A 12227-nucleotide genomic window follows, 5' to 3' on the forward strand; every position below is an offset into this window, starting at 1 on the left:
AGGTTGGGGCAACCTGAGGGTTTTGAAGGGTCAGGGGTGGGAGGTTGGGGGAACAGGTGGTGGGTCATGGGGAGGGCACGTTTTGCATGGAGCACTGGGTGTGATGCCAAAACAATGAACACTGTTATGCTGTAAATAAACAAAAAAACGAATTAAAAAAAAAAGCAAAAAAAAAAAAAAAGAAAAAGCATACTCTCCATTCTGCAGCTGGGATGCTTGGAAAGTATGGGGACAAAGAGGAGATAGGAAAATATAGAGGTTTTATAATACACATAATAATACTTAAGGGAAGAATGGAACATTGAAAATTTCTAAATTGAGAAAAGAAGTCTATTTTTTAACTTTTTTATTGAACAGGTTTATTGAAATATAATTCATTTATTCAAAACATAAAATTCAAAAAGTTTTGGTATATTCAGAGTTATGCAACCATTAACATAATGAATTTTAGAACATTTTCATTACCCCCAAAAGAAATCTCACACTCCTTAGCTATAGTTCCTCCATCAGTTTAACCCCTAATCTAATCTAATTAGTGGTTTATTAGATTAGCCATTAATCTACTTTCTGTCTCTATAGATTTGCTTATTCTGGCATTTCATATAAATGGATTTCTACCATTTGTGGTCCTTTTGCATATGGCTTCTTTCACTTAGCATCATGTGTTTAAGTTTATCCACCTTATAGCATGAATCAGTCCTTCATCCTTTTTTATGGTTGTATAGTATTCCTTTGTAGGAATATATCACATTTGTGTTTGTTTATTCTTTTTGGTGGTTGTGAATAATGCAGATGTATACAACTTTTTATGTGAATGTAGGTTATTATTTCTCTTTGGTATATACATAGAGGTGGAATTTTTGGGTCATATAAGAACTCTGACTGTTTTCAAAGTGGCTGCATCATTTTATATTCCCACCAACAGTTTATAGTGAGAGTACAAATTTCTCCACGTCTTTGCCAACACTTGTTTTCTTTTAAAAAATTAAAAATTATAGCCAACCTAATAGCTGTGAAAGAGTATCCCATTATAGTTTTGACTTGCAAGTGCTAATTGCTAATAATGCTGAGCATCTTTCTATGTGTGCACTGGCATTGCATCTCTTTGGCAAAAGAAGTTTTTCATAAACCATTCTCAAAAGAAGATTGTTTAAGTAAGTGAGTGTGTGTTTGTTTGTTTCATGTTGTGTGAGAATCATAGCATCACTCTTCTAACTTCTTAATTAGGGACACTCCTGAGTCTGGCTGTATACACAACAATGGTCACTGATTGACAAAAAACAATTTCAAAAAATTGAAACCATCAATCCTTTGTTTTTCCTTTCTACCCCCTCCATAGATGACATTATATTTCTCTGTAAGGACTATGGCTGGTGATGGCAACATTCATGTGAACATCCTTTGACAAAGGAAATGCTATTATACAATATGGTGGCCACATTTTGTTCTGAGAACTTATGTGTATTTTCTGATTTTTATGAATGTAGAGTTGATATATGTAGTGGATATTTGTCATTCACTGTAGCCACTCAGCATTTGGACTGGTCTTCCTCTTTGAGGAATTTCCCTCCTTATGATTCTACATCCCTCCAATATGGAAGCCATAAACTCAACTTCCTGGCTAATTAATCAGTTTTTCTACCATAATAAAAACCCCAAAATCCCAGGGGCTTACAACAAACATTTTTCTTCATTTGTCATGTCCTCAGCTGCAGGTAGACTATTGGGACTCTGATCCATAGGTCTTCTCATCTAGGACCCTAGCTGAAGGAGAAGCTCCTCTTTGAGACCTGTCTTTACAGGCAGAGGGAAAATATGAAGTGGTGCAAGCATGTCTCATAAATCTTCTGTAGGAAACTGAAACACATCCTTAGGTCCCATTCCAATGATCCAAGACAGTCATATAGCCAAGTCTGATAATGACCTGGGGAAGTATTATCCACCTATATAGAGGCACTCTGGGTCATAAGGCCATGGATGGGTTTGTATATTGCTCTTACACGAAAATCAATGGGAACGATAATCCAATCTACTACCATGGGTGAAAGCATGTGATATAGTGCTGTCAATCATGTAAACTTGCAAGAAGCAGACTTGGAAGCTAAGAATATAAAAAAGCAGATGCTACATTGAATTGTGCTGGTAAAAATCATTAATAGAAGACTCCATCTTCGGGAGGAGTCAAGATGGTGGAGGAGTAGCAGGCTGAAATGACATCAGGTAGCAGGAGATCAGCTAGATAGTTTATCAAACCATTCTGAAAACCTACAAATCCAACAGAAGATTGAAGGGAAGAAGAGCAGCAATTCTAAAAACAGAAAATTGACCGTTTTCTGGAAGGTAGGACCTGCAGAGAAGTGAATCCAAAGCGATGGGAAGATAGACTGCAGGGTGAGGGGCCAGCTCCCAGCAAGCAGGAGAGCAACAGGGCACAAAATCAGAACTTTTAAAAGTCCACTCCACTGAGGGACATCGCTCCAGAGGCTAAGCGGGGGTGGACCCCTTGTGGGGACAGCATGGTCTCAGGTCCCACAGTGTCACAGCAGGATTGGGGGTGTCTGAGTGTAGCAGAGCTCACAGGTATTAGGCAGGGAAGCCGGCTACAGAGACAGAGCTGAGGAGTGAGCTCTCAACTCGGGGTTACCTTAAACTGTGATCCATGGCACAGTCAGACCACTGCTCTTTGAGCAGGGATCCCACAAGTGGCAGATCTGGGGAGACAGCCCTGGAAGAGTGGCAGGGATCTGTTGGGTTTGGAGACTCCAGGTGGGGCTGTATGCCAGAGACAGAGACGCTCGGTCACAGGCTGGGTGAGCTCGGCACGCGCAGGGATACAGGAGTGATCGAGCACTTTTCTTGGAGGGCACACTGAGGAGTGGGGCCCTGAGATCTGGGTTCTCTGGGCTGGAGATTGGGAGGCTGCCATTTTCATTCCTGGCCTCCAGAACTCTACAGAAAGCATTCAGGGAACTAAAGCTCCCAAGAAGAACGAAGCAGATTACTTAGCTTGGCCCCTGGCAAAGGTGGTGCAATTCTGCCTTGGGCAAAGACACTTGAGAATCACTACAACGGGCCCCTCCCCCAAAATATCAGCAAGAAATCCAGACAAGACCAAGCTCACTTATCAAGGATAACAGCAGAATTCCAGTGGTGGAGAAAGCAAAGCATGGAATTCATGGCTTTCTCCCATGATTATTTAGTCTTGCAAAGTTAATTAATTGTTATTTTATTTTTTTCTTATTCTAATTTTTTTAACTTTTACTCTTTCTTCTTTTAATGTTTTTAACTAATTTATCTTAACAATACCTTTCATTAAAAAATCTTTTTGAACCTTCATTATTATAGTCATATTTTATCCTTCATTGTATCTAACTTTATTTTTTGTATACACATAGAGTTTTTTCTTCTAAAAAATTTTGGGATACAACTTCTTCTAATAGAGCAAAATATACTCTAAATCTAGCACAGGGCTTTGTTCTAGTCTCCAGCCTGAGCAAATTCTCTCCACTTTCTTCTTTCTTTTCCCAACCAACTTATCAACTCCTTTTTTAGAATTTTTAAAAAATTTTCATCTTTGCAGTCAGAATATGACTTCCCTTCATTGTGTTTACCCTTATTTGTGTGTGTGTGTGTGTGTATTTTTTTTCTTTTTTTTTTTAATTTTGGGAGGTAGTTTCTTCTAAGAGACCAAAATACTCCCAAAATTAAGTGAGTGGCTCTGTTCTATTCACCAGTCTAATGTATATATATTTTTTCTTTTTCCTTTTTTTCCTTTTTTAAATTTTTTAACATCTTTTTACCCCTTTTCTTCCCCCATGATATGGGGTCTCTTCTGATTTGGTTAACACACATTTTCTGGGGTCTTTGCCACCCTTTTAATATTTTATTCTCTCCTTAATATATTCTTATCTGGATAAAAGGACAAGGCAGAAAAACTCACCACAAAAAATAAGAACAAGAGGCAGTACCAAAGTTTAGGCACCTAATCAATACAGACATTGGTAATATGTCAGATCTAGAGTTCAGAATGACAATTCTCAAGGTGCTAGCTGAGCTCAAAAAAGGCATGGAAGATTATTAGAGAAACCTGTCTGGGGAAAAAAGAAAGATCTTTCTGGAGAAATAAAAGAACTAAAATCTAACCAAGCTGAAATTAAAAAAGCTGTTAATGAAGTGCAATAAAAAATGGAGGCTTTTATAACAACATGGAGGACATGGGGAGATGGAGAGGAGAAGGGAGTTGAGGGAAATTGGAAGGGGAGGTGAACCATGAGAGGCTATGGACACTGAAAAACAACCTGAGGGTTTTGAAGGGGCGGGGGGTGGGAGGTTGGGGGAACCGGGTCGTGGGTATTGGGGCAGGCATGTATTACATAGAGCACTGGGTGTGGTAAAAAACAATGAATACTGTTACACTGAAAAGAAATAATTTTTTAAAAATTGGAGGCTCTTACTGCTAGGATAAATGAGGCAGAAGAGAGAATTAGTGATATAGAAAACCAAATGACAGATCATAAAGAAGCTGAGCAAAAGAGAGACAAACAACTACTAGACCACAAGGGGAGAATTCAAGAGATAAGTGACAAGATAAGACAAAAAAAAAAAACAAAACATTAGAATAATTGGAATTCCAGAATGCCACTTCTTGACAGTGCATGGAAGAAGAATGAGGCACAAACAAGTCACCTGCAAGAGAAAGGAAGCAGGGGACAACAGCAGAAAAGACTGTTGACCCTAACAACTCCTCAGTCCCATATTTATTAGATATAGACAGTAATCAACAAAGGAGCTGAAGAAGAATAAACATTAATCATACACCTTGTAGATAAGCAAGAAGGAAGGCAAAATATATCCTGTCAAGCAGTGTAAAGTTTATAGTTGAGAAAGCACATTCAAAGGGCTCATCTATTAGCCACAGGTGCTCTCAGGGGAAGGGGAAATAATGGAAAAATGAAGCAGGGGGAAGGGGAAATAACGGAAAAATGAAGCAGGCAGCATTCCGCCCTGAGCAGGCCGGGCGTTCCCAACTGCTTGGCTTCCATGAAGCAGGAGCGTTCCACCCTGAGTGAGCCAGGCATCCCCAGCTGCTCAGCTTCAAGGATGTATATCATCCCCTCCCCCAGAGGCCTGTTGCCAGTATATGTTTTTCTTAAGGCTATATCTAAACATGGTTGGTAACTAGTATAATTTCTCATGAGTAATGCTTTAAGTAACAAATTGTTCTGAGGGACAGTTACACAGAAGAAGAAGAAAGAGAGAGGGAAGCACAAGGTATATTGGAGCGAATTATTGTAGAGAATTTCCCTAATATGGTAAAGGGAACAAGCATCAAAATCCAGGAGGCACAGAGAACCCCCCTCAAATTCAATAAAAATAGGTCCACACCCCATCATCTACTAGCAAAATTTACAAGTCTTAGCAACAAAGCAAAAATCCTAAAAGCAGCCCAGGACAAGAAGTCTGTAACATACAATGGTAAAAATATTAGGTTGGCAACAGACTTATCCACAGAACCTGGCAGGCCAGAAAGAATTGGCATGATATATTCAGAGCATTAATGAGAAAAACATGCAGCCAAGAATACTATATCCAGCTACACTATCATTGAAAATAGAAGGACAGATTAAAAGCTTCCAGGACAAAAAAAAAAAAAAAAAACTGAAAGAATGTATAAACACCAAACCATCTCTACAGGAAATATTGAAAGGGGTCCTCTAAGCAAAGAGAGAGCCTAAAAGTAGTAGATCAGAAAGGTACAGACCAGAAAGTAAAAAAGACAATATACAGTAACAATCACATTACAGGCAACAGAATGGCACTAAATTCATATTTCTCAATAGTTACCCTGAATGTAAATGGGCTAAATGCCCCAATCAAAAGACACAGGGAATCAGAATGGATTTTAAAAAATCAATATATTATGTATAAGAAACTCATTTTAGACCCAAAGACACCTCCAGATTTAATGTGAGGGGTTAGAAAACAATTTACCATGCTAACAGACATCAAAAGAAAGCTGGGTGGCAATCCTTCTATCATATCAGTTAGAATTTAAGCCAAAGACTATAATAAGAGATGAGGAAGGACACTATATCATACTCAAAGGGTCTGTCCAACAAGAAGATCTAACAATTTTAAATATCTATGCCCCTATCATGGGAGCAGCCAACTATATAAACCAATTAATAACAAAATCAAAGAAACACATAATAAAATAAGAGTAGGGACTTTAACACTCCCCTCACTGAAATGGACAGATCATCCAGGCAAAAGATCAACAAGGAAATAAAGGTCTTAAATGACACACTGGACCAGATGGACATCACAGATATATTCAGAACATTCCATTCCAAAGCAACAGAATACACATTCTTCTCCAGTGCACATGTAACATTCTCCAGAATAGATCACATCCTGGGTCACAAATTGTTCTCAACAAGTACCAAAAGATTGGGATCATATCTGCATATTTTCAGAACACGATGCTCTGAAGCTAGAGCCCAATCACAAGAGGAAATTTGGAAAGAACCCAAATACATGGAGGCTAAAGAGCATCCTTCTAAAGAATGAATGGGTCAACCAGGAAATTAAAGAAGAATTGAAAAAATTCATGGAAACAAATGATAATGAAAACACAATGGTTCAAAATCTGTGGGACACAGCAAAGGCAGTCCTGAGAGGTAAATATATAGTGAAAGAGGAGAGATCATAACGAACACCAAAGAAATACAAACAATTATAAGAACATATTATGAGCAACTATACACCAGCACATTTGACAATCTGGAAGAAATGGATGTATTCCTTGAGACATAAAAACTATCACAACTGAACCAGGAAATAGAAATAGAAAACCTGAACAGACACAAAACCAGTAAGGAGACTGAAGCAGTCATCAGAAATTTCCCAACAAACAAGAGCCCAGGCCAGATGGCTTCCAGGGGAATTCTACCAAACGTTTAAAGAAGAATTAATTCCTATTCTTCTGAAACTATTCCAAAAAATAGAAATGGAAGGAAAACTTCCAAACTCATTTTATGAGGCCAGCATCACCTTGATCCCAAAACCAGACAAGGATCCCATCAAAAAAGAGAAGTACAGACCAATATCCTTGATGAAAACAGATGCAAAAATTCTCACCAAAATACTAGCCAATAGGATTCAACAGTACATTAAAAGGATTATTCACCACGATCAAGTGGGACTTATTCCAGGGCTACAAGGTTGGTTCAATATCTACAAATCAATCAATGTGATACAACATATTAATAAAAGAAAGAACAAGAACCATGTGATATTCTCAATAGATGCTGAAAAAGCATTTGACAAAGGACAGCATCCTTTCTTGATCAAAACTCTTCATAGTGTAGGGATAGAGGGTACATACCTCAATAGCATCAAAGCCATCTATGAAAAACCCACAGCAAATATTATTCTCAATGGCGGAAAACTGAAAGCCTTTCCCATAAGGTCAAGAACTTGGCAGGGATGTCCACTATCAACACTGCTCTTCAACATAGTACTAGAAGTTCTAGCCTCAGCAATCAGAAATCAAAAAGAAATTAAAGGCATCCAAATCAGCAAAGAAGAAATCAAACTCTCATTCTTGGCAGATGATATGATACTTTATGTGGAAAACCCAAAAGACTTCACTCCAAATCTGCTAGAACTTGTACAGGAATTCAGTAAAGTGTCAGGATATAAAATCAATGCACAGAAATCAGTTGCATTTTTCTACACCAACAACAAGACAGAAGAAAGAGAAATTAAGGAGTCAATCCCATTTACAATTGCACCCAAAACCATAAGATATCTAGGAATAAACCTAACCAAAGAGGCAAATAATCTATACTCAGAAAACTATAAAGTACTCATGAAAGAAACTGAGGAAGAAACAAAGAAATGGAAAAATGTTCCATGCTCCTGGATTGGAAGAACAAATATTGTGAAAATGCCAATGCTAACTAAAGCTATCTACACATTTAATGCAATCCCTATCAAAATCCCATCCGTTTTTTTTTTTTTCTTGTTAAAGGTTAGTTTTATTATTATTTTTTCAGTGTAACAGTATTTATTGTTTTTGCACGACACCCAGTGCTCCATGCAATAAGTGCCTTCCCTATTACCCACCACCTGGTTCCCCTAACCTCCCACCCCCCCACCCCTTCAAAACCCTCAGGTTCTTTTTAGAGTCCACAGTCTCTCATGGTTCACCTCCTCTTCCAATTTCCCTCAACTTCCTTCTCCTCTCCATCTCCCAATGTCCTCCATGTTGTTTGTTATGCTCCACAAATAAGTGAAACCATATGATAATTGACTCTCTCTGCTTGACTTATTTCCTCAGCATAATCTCTTCCAGTCCCGTCCATGTTGCATCCATTTTTTTTTAAAGAAATGGAACAAATAATGCTAAAATGTATATGGAACCAGAAAAGACCTCAAATAGCCAAAGGTATATTAAAAAAGAAAGCCAAAGTTGGTGGCATCACAATTCCGGACTTCAAGCTCTATTACAAAACTGGCATCATCAAGACAGTATGGTACTGGCACAAAAACAGACACATAGATCAATGGAACAGAATAGAGAACCCAGAAATAGACCCTCAACTCTATGGTCAACTAATCTTTGACAAAGCAGGAAAGAATGTCCAATGGAAAAAAGACAGTCTCTTCAACAAATGCTGTTGGGAAAATTGGACAGCCACATGCAGAAAAATGAAATTGGACCATTTTCTTACACCACACACAAAAATAGACCCAAAATTGATGAAGGACCTCAATGTAAGAAAGGAATCCATCAAAATCCTTGAGGAGAACACAGGCAGCAACCTCTTAGACCTCAGCCACAGCAACATCTTCCTAGGAACATCACCAAACGCAAGGGAAGCAAGGACAAAAATGAACTATTGGGACTTCATCAAGATCAAAAGCATTTGCGCAGCAAAGGAAAAAGTCAACAAAACCGAAAGACAACTGACAGAATGGAAAAAGATATTTGCAAACGACATATCAGATAAAGGGCTAGTATCCAAATCTATAAAGAACTTATCAGACTCAACACCCAAAGAACAAATAATCCAATCAAGAAATGGGCAGAGGACTTGAACAGACATTTCTGCAAAGAAGACATCCAGATGGCCAACAGACACATGAAAAAGTGCTCCACGTCACTCGGCATCAGGGAAATACAAATCAAAACCACAATGAGATGTCACCTCACACCAGTCAGAATGGCTAAAATTAACAAGTCAGGAAATGACAGATGCTGGCGAGGATGCAGAGAAAGGGGGACCCTCCTACACTGTTGGTGGGAATGCAAGCTAGTGCACCCATTCTGGAAAACAGCATGGAGGTTCCTCAAAGAGTTGAAAATAGAGCTACCCTGTGATCCAGCAATCACACTACTGGGTATTTACCCTAAAGATACAAATGTAGTGATCCAAAGGGCATGTGCACCTGAATGTTTATAGCAGCAATGTCCACAATTGCCAAACTATAGAAAGAACCTAGATGTCCATCAACAGATGAATGGACAAAGATGTGGTATATATGTACAATAGCATACTATGCACCCATCAAAAGAAATGAAATCTTGCCATTTGCGATGATGTTAATGGAACTAGAGGGTATTATGCTTAGTGAACTCAATCATAGAAAGACAATTATCATATGATCTCCCTGATATGAGGAAGTTGGAGGCAACGTGAGGGCATTGGGGGGTGGTAGGAAAGAAATAAATGAAACAAGATGGGATCAGGAAGGAGATAAACCATAATTTCACAAAACAAACTGAGGGTTGCTGAGAGGGTGGTTGGGTTATGGGCATTGGGGAAGGTCTGTGCTATGATGAGTGCTGTGAAGTGTGTAAACCTGGCGATTCACAGACCTGTACCCCTGGGGCTAATAATACGTTATATATTAATAAAAAAATAAAAAATTTTAAAAAAATAAATAAAAATGAAAAAGAAGACTCCATCTTCTAGAGAAAGCAGAGGTAGAGATTATAGTGACACAATCTTCTTTTTTTGTGGTTTGCCTTTTTATTTAATCAAATACTGGTGGATAAACATAAATACAGCACAATTAATTCAGATCATTCTTTGTATTGTATATACACAGGCCAATGAACATAATCAGAAAGAAACCTGCAGTTGGCAATGAAATGCATACAGATTTTCCGTCCCCCACTCAAAAAAATTAAAAAATGCACAAACTTAGAATTTATCAGCACATACTCTCCTGTAACAAATGATTCAGACATTAATAATGGGTACAAAGAAACCATATGCTAACAAATGTAGAACCTTTGGTTTTTTGTGTTTTTTTACTTTTCTTTTTTTTATTATATTATGTTACTCACCATACAATACCTCATTAGTTTTTGATGTAGTGTTCCATGATTCATTATTTGTGTACAACACCCAGTGCTCCATCCAATACATGCCCTCCTAATACCTGTCACCAGGCTCACCCATCCTCCTGCCCTCCTCCCCTCTAAAACCCTCAGACTGGGGGCACCTGGGTGGCTCAGTTGGTTAAGTGACTGCCTTTGGCTCAGGTCATGATCCTGGAGTCCTGGGATGGAGTCCCGCATTGTGCTCCCTGCTCATCAGGGAGTCTACTTCTCCCTCTGACCCTCCCCCCTCTCATGCTCTCTCTTTCTCAAATAAATAAAATCTTAAAAGATAATAATAAAATTAAATTTAAAAATTATATAAAACCCTCAGTTTGTTTCCCCCTCTGATTTCCTCCTCTTCATTTTTCCCTTCCTTCTCCCAAGGTCCTCCATGCTATTCTTTATGTTCTGCTAATAAGTGAAACTGTATGATAATTGACTTTCTCAGCTTGACTTATTTTGCTTAGCATAATCTCCTCTGGTCCCATCCATGTTAATGCAAAATTTGGGTATTCATCCTTTCTGATGGCTGACTAATATTATAGATAAAGGACTGATATCCAAGATCTATAAAGAACTTCTCAAATGCAACACCAAAAGTCAAAAGATGGGCAGAAGACATGAACAGACACTTCTCCAAAAAAGACACACACATGGCTAACAGATACATGTAGAACCTTCGTTAATGAAAACCCAGAAGCAGCCATAAGGATGAAGACACATTCAGTGACTCATAACTAGTTGTGCCCTGAAGGGGCACCATCAACAGAGAATGTGCTGTGGAAAAAAATCTATGTACACACACAACCAGAAAATAAAAAGTAAGATCAACGCATGCATGTTTAATACTGGAAAAATCATGGCCTTCCAAAATTTCTCCATGTTTCTTATAAAAGCACTCCGCACTCAACTAAAATTAAAATGATCTTTAAAGGATAATACTTGTAAAGTTTACTTAAGTCTTTTTAGCCACAGAAACTGCAATGGAAATAAATGTCAAGAGTCATTTTCAAAACAAAAACAAAGATCTATTCTTCTGATGACATGCATGATTAAAATGTCTATGCAAGATACATTGCTCTACATTCCTAATGACCGGGGGGAAAAACTTTCAGTGAATTTTTAGTTTGCAGATGATCAAAGGATTTTGTATTCCAGCAGGAGTTGAAATCCTCTGGATCTTTTCAGCAACAACTACTGGATGTTCTTTTCTGGTTTTCTCCACAGCATCAGCTTTGTAAGAGCAACTGTGTACACTGGAGTCACGGTGTATGCCCCACTAAGCATTTCCACACGAGCATTCAAACCCAGTAAGTTGCACTTTCTTCCTACACATGAAACAGTGATTCTATTTTTGTTTTGGTTTTTCAAGAGCCTTGCTTTGCTCTTCAGATGGTCGCTGTGCCGTATCTGACACTGACTCTTGTAGGCCTTCTGTTTCAGGGACTGCTTTGTCCACAGATGCAATATCCACTTGGGAAGATGCTGCAGATTCTGATAAAGATGACTGATCTGATACAGCACTTGGCTGCACAGATGCAGACTTGGAGTCTAGCGGTGACTGAGCGTCGGGGACACTGCCGTCCGTGCACTGGGATGGGTAAAGATTCAGACACACTACTGACAGAAACTGTGGGTGGGCTTATTCTATCATTAGTGCTATTCCGTCTTTGAGGATGTCCTTTAGAGCATACTGAACACATGCCCTTTGTACAAGGGTTTCCATAAAATCCGCAGCCAGCGGAACAAAGCAGAGGCACTTGGCTTTGTTTAGTTTCTTGAGCCATGTTCCTCTATTGCACACCACCAAAACCTCCAGTTTTCTGTTTGC

At 38.7% G+C, this 12227-nt stretch overlaps 1 pseudogene; it reads right to left on the reverse strand.

The window, feature by feature from the left end:
• Positions 1 to 11507: 11507 nt before the first annotated feature.
• Positions 11508 to 12227, reverse strand: LOC123948773 (annotated as a pseudogene).

The sequence above is a fragment of the Meles meles genome, chromosome 8, assembly GCF_922984935.1.
Source record: "Meles meles chromosome 8, mMelMel3.1 paternal haplotype, whole genome shotgun sequence".
Classification (NCBI taxonomy): Eukaryota; Metazoa; Chordata; class Mammalia; order Carnivora; family Mustelidae; genus Meles; species Meles meles.